Here is a 12,135-nt window from a genome sequence, read left to right as displayed (position 1 = left end):
TTAAGTGATCGACAGTATAGCATATACATCATGAAATCATCAGGGAGTCCACTACATAAATCTTCTACATTCGTTGATATTTTTATTTCAGCAATTTTTTCAAATTTTTGAGAGTCCGTTTCGCCACTGAGACCGTCCCAAGGTAAATTGCCTCTGTGGAAATATATAAGTAAATATCCAAGCGCCTCCAAATCATCACGCCTTGATTGTGTTCTACTTCTCAATGCGTTTATGGAGGCGAAACTCCAAGTACCACAAAAGTTATCACGCAGGTTGCATTGAATATGTTTACCAGTTTTAGGATTGCGATATTGATGGCATAATCCGAAATCTACTAAGTATATTAATGTAGATTTGTCATCACGTCCAATTAATATATTATCCGACTTGATGTCCTGGTGTATATAATTTTTGGAATGTACGAATTTGATTCGATCAATTAATTGAACGCCAATCATAAGTATAGTTTTCAAAGAAAATTTTCTTTCACAAAAATTAAACAACTCTTCCAGTGATGGTCCCAACAAGTCCATTACTAAGACATTATAAGTTTTTTCCTTACCGAAATAGAGAATGTTTGGAAATCCAACACCACCACTCAATTTACTATAAAGGTTAAATTCATTTTCGAGCATTAAGTGGCGACTTTCACCATTTTCTATTTTAATCGCTACTGGCTCATTAGTTTGGTTGTTAATTGCTAAGAAGACTTCCCCAAAGCCCCCACTCTTAATTTTTTTCAAGCATTTGTACTTTTTACCATCCACGAAATCAATTAATAAACTTTTGTTAGATTTATTATAATCTAAATAATTCATTTGTGTTAAAATTCGATTAAGAAGCTTACAATTTACCACTATTATATGCGACAGTTAGTTTGAGGATATTTGTAATTGACTTAAATGATTTTTGAAATATTAAAAAAAATATATTTGACATAATCTAACATTCTACTGAGTTTAAGAAACTTTGTAATATTGTCTAGAATACATTTTTATTTTATAAATTTTCTAATAACTTTAATTTTCAATCTAGTTTTTAAAGATAGGTAAATTTCTTAAAATAACGAATATCTATCGGATGTTTTTCAACTTCATTGAACTTTTAAAATATATATATTCATATAGTAGTTAATAATTATGATTATGCTTCCATCACAAATATGAATGTGATGCCTGTTTAGTCTATGATTTTAAAATAAAGAACAAGAATTCGTCTAGTAATGGCCAAATTCTGTGCTGCTCAGTTCTGTGCTGATAAGGCATCGTGCCTATTGATTTTAAATTTCTAGATATTCTGTGGATGATATTTATATGACTTTCTTTATACCCAAGGACAATATTGTGTGATAAGAATTTGTTTTAATCAGAAGTATGTTTCAGTTAATAATAATTTATTAAATTAAAACTGAATATAATTAATTGAAATTAGAAATTATATATAATATTGAAACTTCAAAATAGAAAGGTCTCTATTTCAATTTGTAAAACTATGTTATTTTCCATTTAACTATTCTTGATCATTTTATGTCTATCTATATGACCATTTAATATTGCATTTACATTACTAGTTTCTTTTTTAATAGTCATAAGAGTTCAAAAAGCACATAATTTGATTTCCTATTTGAAATTTGACTTTAACGTCAATATAACAGCAGTTTTTTTAATAGAAACTGTAATATTTAATAGAGAGGTTTGTCATGATGGTCTGATAGTAAAAATGTGTCATCTAGGTGTTCCAGGCAGGCTAACTAAGATCATCGGCAGCTTCCTACGTGGGAGGTCCTTTTGCACGAAAATCAACAGCACTCTCTCGTCAGTTCGAACTATAGCAGGGGTTTTTCAAGGATCGCCACTTTTCCCTACTCTCTACAACATTTATACGTCTGATATTCTAACGTAAGGTCCCTCAACTCTGATGTTATATGCTGACGAAACGTGTATGCTATACTCGGATAAATGTGCTCTGGAGTATTTCCAGAAATGGAAAATAAGAACCAATGTTAAAAAAAGGCGAAGGACTCTGTTATTACGCGTAAGTGGAGACAGAATCCTCGGAGTAAGAGTGAGTGATTTGTAAAAACACAATTTCTATATGGATGTGTAGTTTTCAGTAAGACCTCAAACAATACTATTCGCCAGCTAGAAATTGGGTAAAGCCAGACTCTGAGAAGACTTTTTAAGGTACCATGGTACATTAGGACGAATGACATCCTCAAGGACATCAAGATTGATCCGATCATAAAATACATGAAGGATAGTGTTCTAAAATAATTTACAAAAACTGACAGGATTACTAACACCGCGTTATCGAATCTCAGAATGGTTATAGGCTCCTCAGGGAGGTGCGACGATTTGTGGTCAATTATTGTTTAGTCTGATGAAGTGATAAACAATAATCCAGTCAAGACATAGAGAGGGGTTATGAAGAAACCGCGTAGTTAATAGAGAGTAAAAGTGCTTAAGTGCACTGACTTAACTAGCCAACATAATAATACAATAATAAAAACTCGTTGTATTTTTTTTTTAATTCTGCAAGAAATAAAGGAAAAAAAATTATTTACAAATAATTAAATATAAGAAGTAATTTCCAAGACCACTGATGAGTGTTTGGCAATACTCTAAACAACTGTATGAACTATATAAATTACTATATATGACTATATATTAGAAGTATATGAATTAATTACATGAATTATACGAAATTTATGAAACTATACGAATGAAAATAAAATAGAAAAAACTTTTGTTGTTGTAGTTCACTACTTTTCGAAACCTCTCTATTAAATACCTTATTTTATACATACACAAATTTTCAATTTGTGGAAATAATTTTATTGAAACTCATTTTGCATTAATTTCAAGAGCTCCACTTAAGTATGTCAATATATTCATAATCACATTAAACTTTTGTAATTGCGGATATGCGTACAAGTGTTTTTGTTGTTGACAACTCTATTAAACAGATTCAAACGCAGCGGCACACATACGAGCCAAAAAAACCATTTTAAATGGTAATTTTATCAGCATCGCTGAAGCCTCAAGCACATTACCATCCCATCAATGAGTCAGCAGCAATTAACTGTGTTATAAACTAATTGCGTGCAAAAGCCAACACAATTACACAAAAACTATAAACCAACACACGCAACCACCACTACCAACTAGCCCACATGCATGGAACCAAATAAAAAAACATAGCAACTGCATGTTTGTGTAATTACACAAAATATGGAAAATTGTTTAAAAGTGCAACGAAATTATGGTGGTGAGTTTATGTTTTTGTTGTTGTTATTGTTTTTATATGAAACTCTACTCTTTCAATGTACAATATTTAAAGGAAGTAATTAGTTTGAATATTTTACATAGAAATATTTCATTGTTTTATGAATTTGCATAAATTCAAAGATTAATTGCTTTGAAGTGCCGCAATGCATGCAAGAGCACCAAAAATATTCAAGCGAAAGTTTTATCTTCCATGGAAAAACTTGCATTCTGCAAACATAAGGAAAATCCAGATAACAGAGTGCGGTGGGGTATTATGCAAAATATATGAAAAATGGATTGTTTTCATTTTTGTTTTATTTCAAATTATTCATTTTGTCAAGTTTAAAGAGAAAACTTCTTATTAAATAAATTAAAATCTGTTTGAGTTTGTTTAAAAAATTTTAACTTCAGGCAAATGCAATTTTAAGAAACTTTTTTTGTTGCACAGACAGTGAAGTTTTTATGTAAATTTATTTTATTTTGAACTGTTGAGAATATGTTTTAAAGCTTTTCCGCATTCCTGATTTATTCAAAAAGCAAAATTCATAAAAGCAACTTTTATAAATAGTTTTAAACATAAGTTTTAGAAAAACTTCAAAATTATTAAAAATATAAAATAAAAAGTATCTGATGCGTGTGTAAAGAAGTTTTTGTTAAATTGTTTTTAAATATCAAAAATCTGAAAAAAGTTGGTTATTGCATTTCATAAAGCTAAAAGAATTAAGATTTTTCGATGCACTTTTTTCAGGATTATATGTTTAAACTCGCAACTTTATAATTACACGCGTAGATTTTATTCGAGAGTTAGAATAGAGCAAAGTATCTACTCAACGATAAAGTGCAATTTGCTTCGAAAGCTAAGTTTGCGCTTCAATGCAATGTGTTCGCTTATTAATTATTAGTATTAAAAGCTTAAGTTTGGTATTTAATATTAATTTCATATATAGTACACTTAATTTCACTTTCCAAAACAAACGATTATTTGTCCTTTTATTACTCGAGTTTTCATAAGTAACCTAAACAGTTAAAAGTTGGACGCATCCTTTCGTGTTAAGGTATTATTATTTCGTTCTTACCGATAAATACTCACACAAACTGTCAAGGAAGTACTTTCCTTAGAACCATTTTCTTTTGTTCAAGGAAGTATGCACAATATCTTTATATAAGTGACTTCCTTCTATAGTTATAGGTTGTTATCATATAGGATTCTGCTTTCGAAAATATATTTTCAGAAACTATTAAACATTACGACCTGAAGTTATTTACAAAAACTCACACGGTTACTAATACCGCGTTATGGAATCTCAGTGTAGTTATAGGCTCCTCGGGGAGGTATGCAGATCTCAGTTGCTTAGTCTAATGAAGGGATAAACAATAATCCAGTCAAGGCGTAGAGAAGGGTTATGCAGAAGCCTCGCAGTTAATAGAGAGTAAAAGTGCTCAGGTGCACTAAAACAACTAGCCCTAACATAGACAAAAATATTGTTGAATAAAATTCGAAAAAAACGAAATGTTCAGCTCATAAACTTTTTGTGTCAAGTACTTCATCTTAATGAGTACAACATAATCTAAGCTATTTTGTTGCAGGAAAAATGTTATCGTTTTTATAAAATCTAATTTTAGCTGATATTTTCTCAATTTCCTGATAAGCCTTTATTCAGCTCAACGCAGAAATTTCCAAGTAATCTACTTTCATTCATTCCTTTTTATTTTTTGCCAAATTTCTTTTTGCTTGTTTTTATTAAAAGGATTTTCATCTGAACGCAATCATCTATAGTACTTGAGCATCTTTATTTTTTGTAAGCACATTGTTGTTGTAATTGGTTATTAGTATGGAAATATTTTAAAGGGCGAAGTATCTTGGTGCCCGCGGACAAAGTATTTGATGTGTCATTTTTTTAAATAATTTATTTTATTTTATATCTTGTATTCTCATTATCTGTATATGTAAAGAAAAAACAAAATTTAATTTTTTTAACGACATACAAGTTAAGGTCACTTTAATCGCCTTTTGCAGTGCATCTGGGAGTATAACAGAGATACTAGAATATAGATACTCAGAATTTTTAAGTTTATAAAATAGTCTTCAAAACGGAATATGTGTAAATCTAATTTCTGCTAAACATTTAAAGATTAAAATTTATTTAATTTAAGTTTTTGCTTTTTGCGATTAAAATTAAAGTAAGTAACCATTAAAGCGTAGTATTCCAATACATTTCCAGAAAAAAAAAGCTGTGCACTTAAAACTTAAATTGAATTATTTGAGACTTATTGCACAATAGCATAGGTTATAAATAAAAGCCTCGTAGGTCTATGGTAGCCAAATAAAATGTATAATTATGATTAAAGGCTTAGGAGAGGACAAAAATAAGCAATTATCGAAATGAATCAAATATTAAACAAATAAGTTAACTATACGCTACGATAACTTCATAATTTCCTTCATTCATTCACAAAAGCCGACATTCTCATCACTGGAAGCAGAATAATAACTAACGGCAGGGGCACCTGCGGAGCACTATCGATATAACAATTACATTCTATCGTTCCAGCATAAAGATGGATGCCTTGACAGATCCATCGAAATCTGTCAAGCTGCTCACAATAGATTGAAATTTAGAAAGATTGTGAAACCCTATGCTCTTCCAGGAGTTTAGAATATTGATAATAAGTTAAAAAATTCGCATTAAGAGTAACGGAGGAATATCTGTGGTTCTCCGTCACATCTTTGAAAACTTAAAAATCATTTTTCCATATCAAACAACGCAAATCATAATAGTATATAAGCTTATATAATATTGTAATAATACTGGGTTATCAAGTTTGTGGTTCCAAAAGAAATTGTGAATTAGATTGTTTATTGTTTTCTTTGGAGCTCGTCATTACGTATAAAGCAGAACCATATTTAATTTAAAATTTTTGAATGAAAAAATTTTTATTTTTCCTGCCTTTTTATTTCGTATTTAATGTGTACATAATCCTCAATATTATACTCTCACAATTCAAAACAATTTTTAATAATATACTATTTTCGTTTCGTTTCTGTTCACATCTTTATTTTTTGCGTTTCTTCTTTGCTTTATTTTCGTCATCTGTCTTCTTAGTTTCGTCAATTTTTCGTTTCTTAGCACCATCATTGATATCCTTTATAGCCTTACCATTTCTACCTTTAGGAGCGTTATGCTTGCAACTATATTTGTTAACTTCACATATAGATAAATGTTTTTTATCCGGGGTCCAATCGAATAGCAAATCCATTTTAAAATCATACGACATAAATGTACGTTTAAATAACTTTTTCAAAAAATCGTAATCCGGATCGTTTTCAAATTTAAGTGATCGACAGTATAGCATATACATCATGAAATCATCAGGGAGTCCACTACATAAATCTTCTACATTCGTTGATATTTTTATTTCAGCAATTTTTTCAAATTTTTGAGAGTCCGTTTCGCCACTGAGACTGTCCCAAGGTAAATTGCCTCTGTGGAAATATATAAGTAAATATCCAAGCGCCTCCAAATCATCACGCCTTGATTGTGTTCTACTTCTCAATGCGTTTATGGAGGCGAAACTCCAAGTACCACAAAAGTTATCACGCAGGTTGCATTGAATATGTTTACCAGTTTTAGGATTGCGATATTGATGGCATAATCCGAAATCTACTAAGTATATTAATGTAGATTTGTCATCACGTCCAATTAATATATTATCCGACTTGATATCCTGGTGTATATAATTTTTGGAATGTACGAATTTGATTCGATCTATTAATTGAACGCCAATCATAAGTATGGTTTTCAAAGAAAATTTTCTTTCACAAAAATTAAACAACTCTTCCAGTGATGGTCCCAACAAGTCCATGACTAAAACATTATAAGTTTTTTCCTTACCGAAATAGAGAATGTTTGGAAATCAACGCCACCACTCAATTTATACTATTAAAGGTTAAATTTCATTTTTCGAGCATTAAGAGGCGATTTTTTCACCATTTTCTATTTTTAATCGCATACTGGCTATTATTGGTTGTTAATTTGCTAAGAAGACTTCCCCAAAGCCCCCACTCTTAATTTTTTTCAAGCATTTGTACTTTTTACCATCCACGAAATCAATTAATAAACTTTTGTTAGATTTATTATAATCTAAATAATTCATTTCTGTTAAAATTCGATTAAGAAGCTCACAATTTTTCACTAATATATGCGACAGTTAGTCTGAGGATATTTGTAATTGATTTAAAAAAGTTTTGAAATATTAAACAAAAATATTTGAAATATTCAAATATTCTACTGAGATCAAAAAACTTGTCATATTGTCTAGAATACATTTATATTTTATTATTATGTTGAGGCTAGTTGAGTCAGTGCACTTGCGCACTTTTACTCTCTATTAACTGCGAGGTTTCTTCATAACGCTTAGAACGTAGAACGTCTTGACTGGATTATTGTTTATCACTTCATCAGATTAAGCAATCACTGACCTCAGATATACATACCTCCCCGAGGAGGCTGTAACCAGAGCCAGTAACCATTCTGAGATTCGATAACGTGCTGTTGGTAAGTTTATCACTTTTCGTAAATAGTTTCAGGGCTCTATCCTTTATATATTTTTTCATCGGATCAAACTTGAGGTCCCTCAGGATGTCATTCGTCTTAATATACCATTCCACCTTGAAATGTCTTCTCAAAGCTTGGCTTTTCTGTAATATTTTTAGTTTACAATCTTCTTTTTCAAGATAATGAGGTTCAAATTTTTATCAAAAGTATTTCAATTCAATTGAACTTATGATGTATATACTCACAGACTTATATATACCCATATATATACATTTAATGTCATACATTTACAGTATACAGTATACTTTACAGCATACATGTATACTTTCATTGTGTACATATATGTACACAATGATATAACCCAATTGGTATATATACCAATAGTAAGGAAAATTTAAAAATTGTAATTATAAATCAATTTTAACATATTGTGCTTTAAATGATGCTTCTTTTTGAAATGATACTTTGAACATAAGAAACACAATATATGTTGAAACTTATCCATATATTCATTTTCTGTACCTTCATCACTCTTCTGAAGCCTTTACCATTTAAAGCTTGTTTCGACACCAATGCTTTTTTCCATGTTTTGGATGACATACTTTGAAGTCTACTACTCTTTAGTTGCCTTTTGAGAAATTGTATAAGGATATATATTCTCGACTTGTTTTCAGTACTTGATAAGGATTTCGTACTCTTGTATATTTTTTTTTTGCTGCATAATTTATTATCACTTAACGATATTTGCTATCACATTTTAGGGATGCATCTTAGACAATACAATAATAAAAACCTGAATGCGTAACTGAATACCAATGTTAATTAAGCACAAATTATTTATATAAAGAACTTGAATATATACTCTTATTGAATCTTGTAAACTTTTTAAAATGTTCGAAACTATATCACTTTATAATGATTGAACTTTTTTATAATCTTATTGAATTTTGTAGAGTTTTCGTTATAATCGAAACTATCATTTTATGGTTGAAATCATAAAATTTATTAAAAAGCTTTAGCTGACTTCTTCTTTATAGTCATACGCAGAAAGCTTTTTATAACGAAAGTATATAGTTTTGAATAACTGAAATTATAAACTTTCGAAGTGCGAAAAACAATTTCTAAATTTATGGAAACTCGAGAAAAATATTTATTATGGCAACAACAAAGACCGTAATTTTGTGGTCTTCAACATCAATAATAACATCTCATATACATGAAAGCTTTCATTCCTAATTTGCTGCAAACTTCATAACAGTAAAATAATTTCCTTCTAATAATTTTCCTCTATTTAGGAAATTTCCCTTATTTCATATAAAAAGCTTTTAGTACTTTTTCTACAACATATTCACTTCGAAACAGCCTTAATTTTCCAATAGCGCGAATTTCCATTCGAGTTCGAAATTTAAGAAAGTTGTTTATATTTTGGCAGGTTGTTGGCCAATGAAAATATCTGCTCTTCGTCAGTTGTTTGCTTATTTTTTAATTGAACAGACGTTGAAAACGGAAATAAATTGCTCAACGCGACTTATTTAAATGTTGGCGCGCTTTATTTAAAAAACAAAACAAATGAGTTTTGAAACATTCAGTTTAACGCATTTGCAGTGTTTGTTTGCAATTAAAGTGTGAAAATAATTTTAAATAAAAATCTTCAATAAACTGAAAACTGAAAACTGAACACTTTTGATATTTATTTGCTAATTATATTTTTAAATTTTATTTATAATTTAAAATTAAAAAAAAAATCTATTTAAAATATAAAGAAAATCTTGGCAATTTTTTTTTAAATATATTAAACAAGAAAAAGTTTATTTTAAATTGAATTTATATCCGGCAGCGTTGAGTGCATTAAAAGGATTTGTTATTTGGGTCTGTTTTTAATTACTCAAACATTTTATTTAAAGTCCTTGCACTGGTATAGAGTCCGTTCATACAAACTTAGTCATTTAATACAAATTTTTGTATGGTACTGCAACTTTTTCCACTCGAATGAAATGGCCCCTAAGGATAATACACAACAGAAACCTTCAAATGTACTTGATTGTTTATTTTTTACTATGTGTGCCATAATACAAATAAGAAGGAAAGTTGTGAAAAATACTTTCTTATAAAGAAACTGTCAAATTTGCAGCAATTGCAATATTTTGTATTCTGTTTATTTATTTACACAACATTCAGCACAGAATCCTTTATGTGATGTTTTTAAAAATGCTTTGAAATATTTTTCGGTACATATAATAATCGTTCAAAGCGATTTTTGCTTGATATGAAATTACAAATGGCATAAATAAATAAAGTAAAACACAGCTTAAAGTATTAAAAAGAATATATATAAAATTCTGCAATTTATTAGAACTGTTTAATGTTTAATATATAATAATTGTTAGTACTGAGTGTGATTGCTACTCAAATCATCAAATCGTTGTTGTTTTTCACTCTAGAAATTCTAGTAATTTATTTTGCATATAACGATTTTATTTATTTTATATAAAGTGAGATTTTATGGTAATGTGGCTCATAACTTTTGCATAACGAGTCTTCGAACACTTAAGTGAGTGTCTTAGATTTTTCATCTTAACCGAACGGAAATGCTGACTCATCTCACTTGTCCTATTTCAACATATATTTTATGCTAATTTAATAATTTGTTATCCGTAGTCGTAAGAAATTATAAAGTGTACTCGGCTATGTTGTGTTTTAGTATCTCCACTTAGCTTTGCTAAAGTTTGCTATTTACTTGCAAGTCATTATTTACATATTTTGATAGAAACAAGCCGCAGTTGATATTTATTAGAGAATTTATATTTGTACCATAGTTTGCATATTTGAAGAATATGCAAATTTATACGAGGCACATTTAATGTAACAAAATTGTTGAAAATATTTAAATAATTGAATACTGTGGTATGAGAGAAATATGTAGGATAAAATTTCTGCAAAATTTGCTTCATAAAAACACGTTAAAGCGTTTACTTGTATTCTACATTGTTACTGTAATAAAAACCCACTTTCGACTTTGGATACTAGGGTCAATTGACCGAATATCCTAAAAATATATATATATGTGAGTACTGCTTTCCGACAAAAAAAAATTAAAATAAATAAATATTAAATATTTTAATTAAAGTAAATAAAGTATAAACATAATCAATGTTTTCACTTTTTAATATTAGTCTGTCATTATACAAATTAATAGTCTTAGTCCTAGAATTCCGTTCCATTAGGAGACAGTTTTGCATTTTGTTTTACGAAAATTTTATTTATTCTATTTGTTTTTTTCCTTTTTTTTATATAAATACTATGTACAGGAACTGCTTATATACTCATATGCTCATAGATGTAAGCCATCATAACTTTCAGTTGTTTTTGCTTGTTTCTATATCACAATATATAAGTTATCCAACTAATTCTACTCTAGAGTCTAAAAAATATTTTCTAATACACGATTATTTAGAAATTTCTAATCAGTATTGTATATACTTTGGATTAAGTTATATTAACTTGACTGGTCATAAGCAGTAAGCTATGTAGGGGCTTTATCGAAGGCTTTATGTTAGATATACAAACATTTGTTATCCTTAATATCTGTTTAATATATAGTACAGGTCAAATTCTGTTTTAATTATTTGTTTAATAAAAAAGAAAACATACAGTTTTACCCTTTTTAATTATTATAATACTGGAAGTCAATAAAATATTTAATAATCTGAAAAGTTACACTTTTAATTTTATCATAACCACAGAAACTCAAAAATCAGTTATTAATTCAACAGTAATAAATAATCAAACGTGCAGTTTATTTATATAAACGGGTGTTATATAGATTCATATATAATACCAAATTTTTTTGAACCGTCACTTAAAATAGCTATATAAATTCATTGATATATAAAGAATAAGTTTATATATATAAACTTATAACTTTTAATTCTAATGAGTATAAATCTCGCTTGGCAAAAGAGATTTGAAAATTTAAGTTAGAAATAAACTTCCTAATTAAAACAAATTTTATATTTCCTCAAAAAAGATTTTTATTTTTACATACTCATAGTTAATATTATACTTTTCTTCATTTTATTCTAAATTTTACAACCTTTACAACATCCGAAGGACTTTTAAGCTTTCAATGTTTCTTGAGAACTCTCACTTTACTGTCACATCTATCTATTTTGCGCATAAATATCGTACATAGATTTTTTTTAAATTTATTTAAATAGCTGATAAATACGCATTTGAAATACTAGGAATTTGTTGTTCTGAATTCTGAATAAATCAGAATTTAAAAACTAACCAAAGTAAATCAAAACTTAATG

General features: G+C 28.7%; 1 protein-coding gene across 1 annotated transcript in view; it reads right to left on the bottom strand.

Moving 5' to 3' along the window:
* Positions 1-12,135, bottom strand: part of LOC119670980 (rho guanine nucleotide exchange factor 10-like) — a 391,460-nt gene that overhangs the window by 285,796 nt on the left and 93,529 nt on the right. The gene's annotated exons all lie outside the window — the stretch shown is intronic.

Source organism: Teleopsis dalmanni, chromosome 1 (assembly GCF_002237135.1).
Source record: "Teleopsis dalmanni isolate 2A chromosome 1, ASM223713v2, whole genome shotgun sequence".
NCBI lineage: Eukaryota > Metazoa > Arthropoda > Insecta > Diptera > Diopsidae > Teleopsis > Teleopsis dalmanni.
This window is presented reverse-complemented; position numbering and strand designations above follow the sequence as displayed.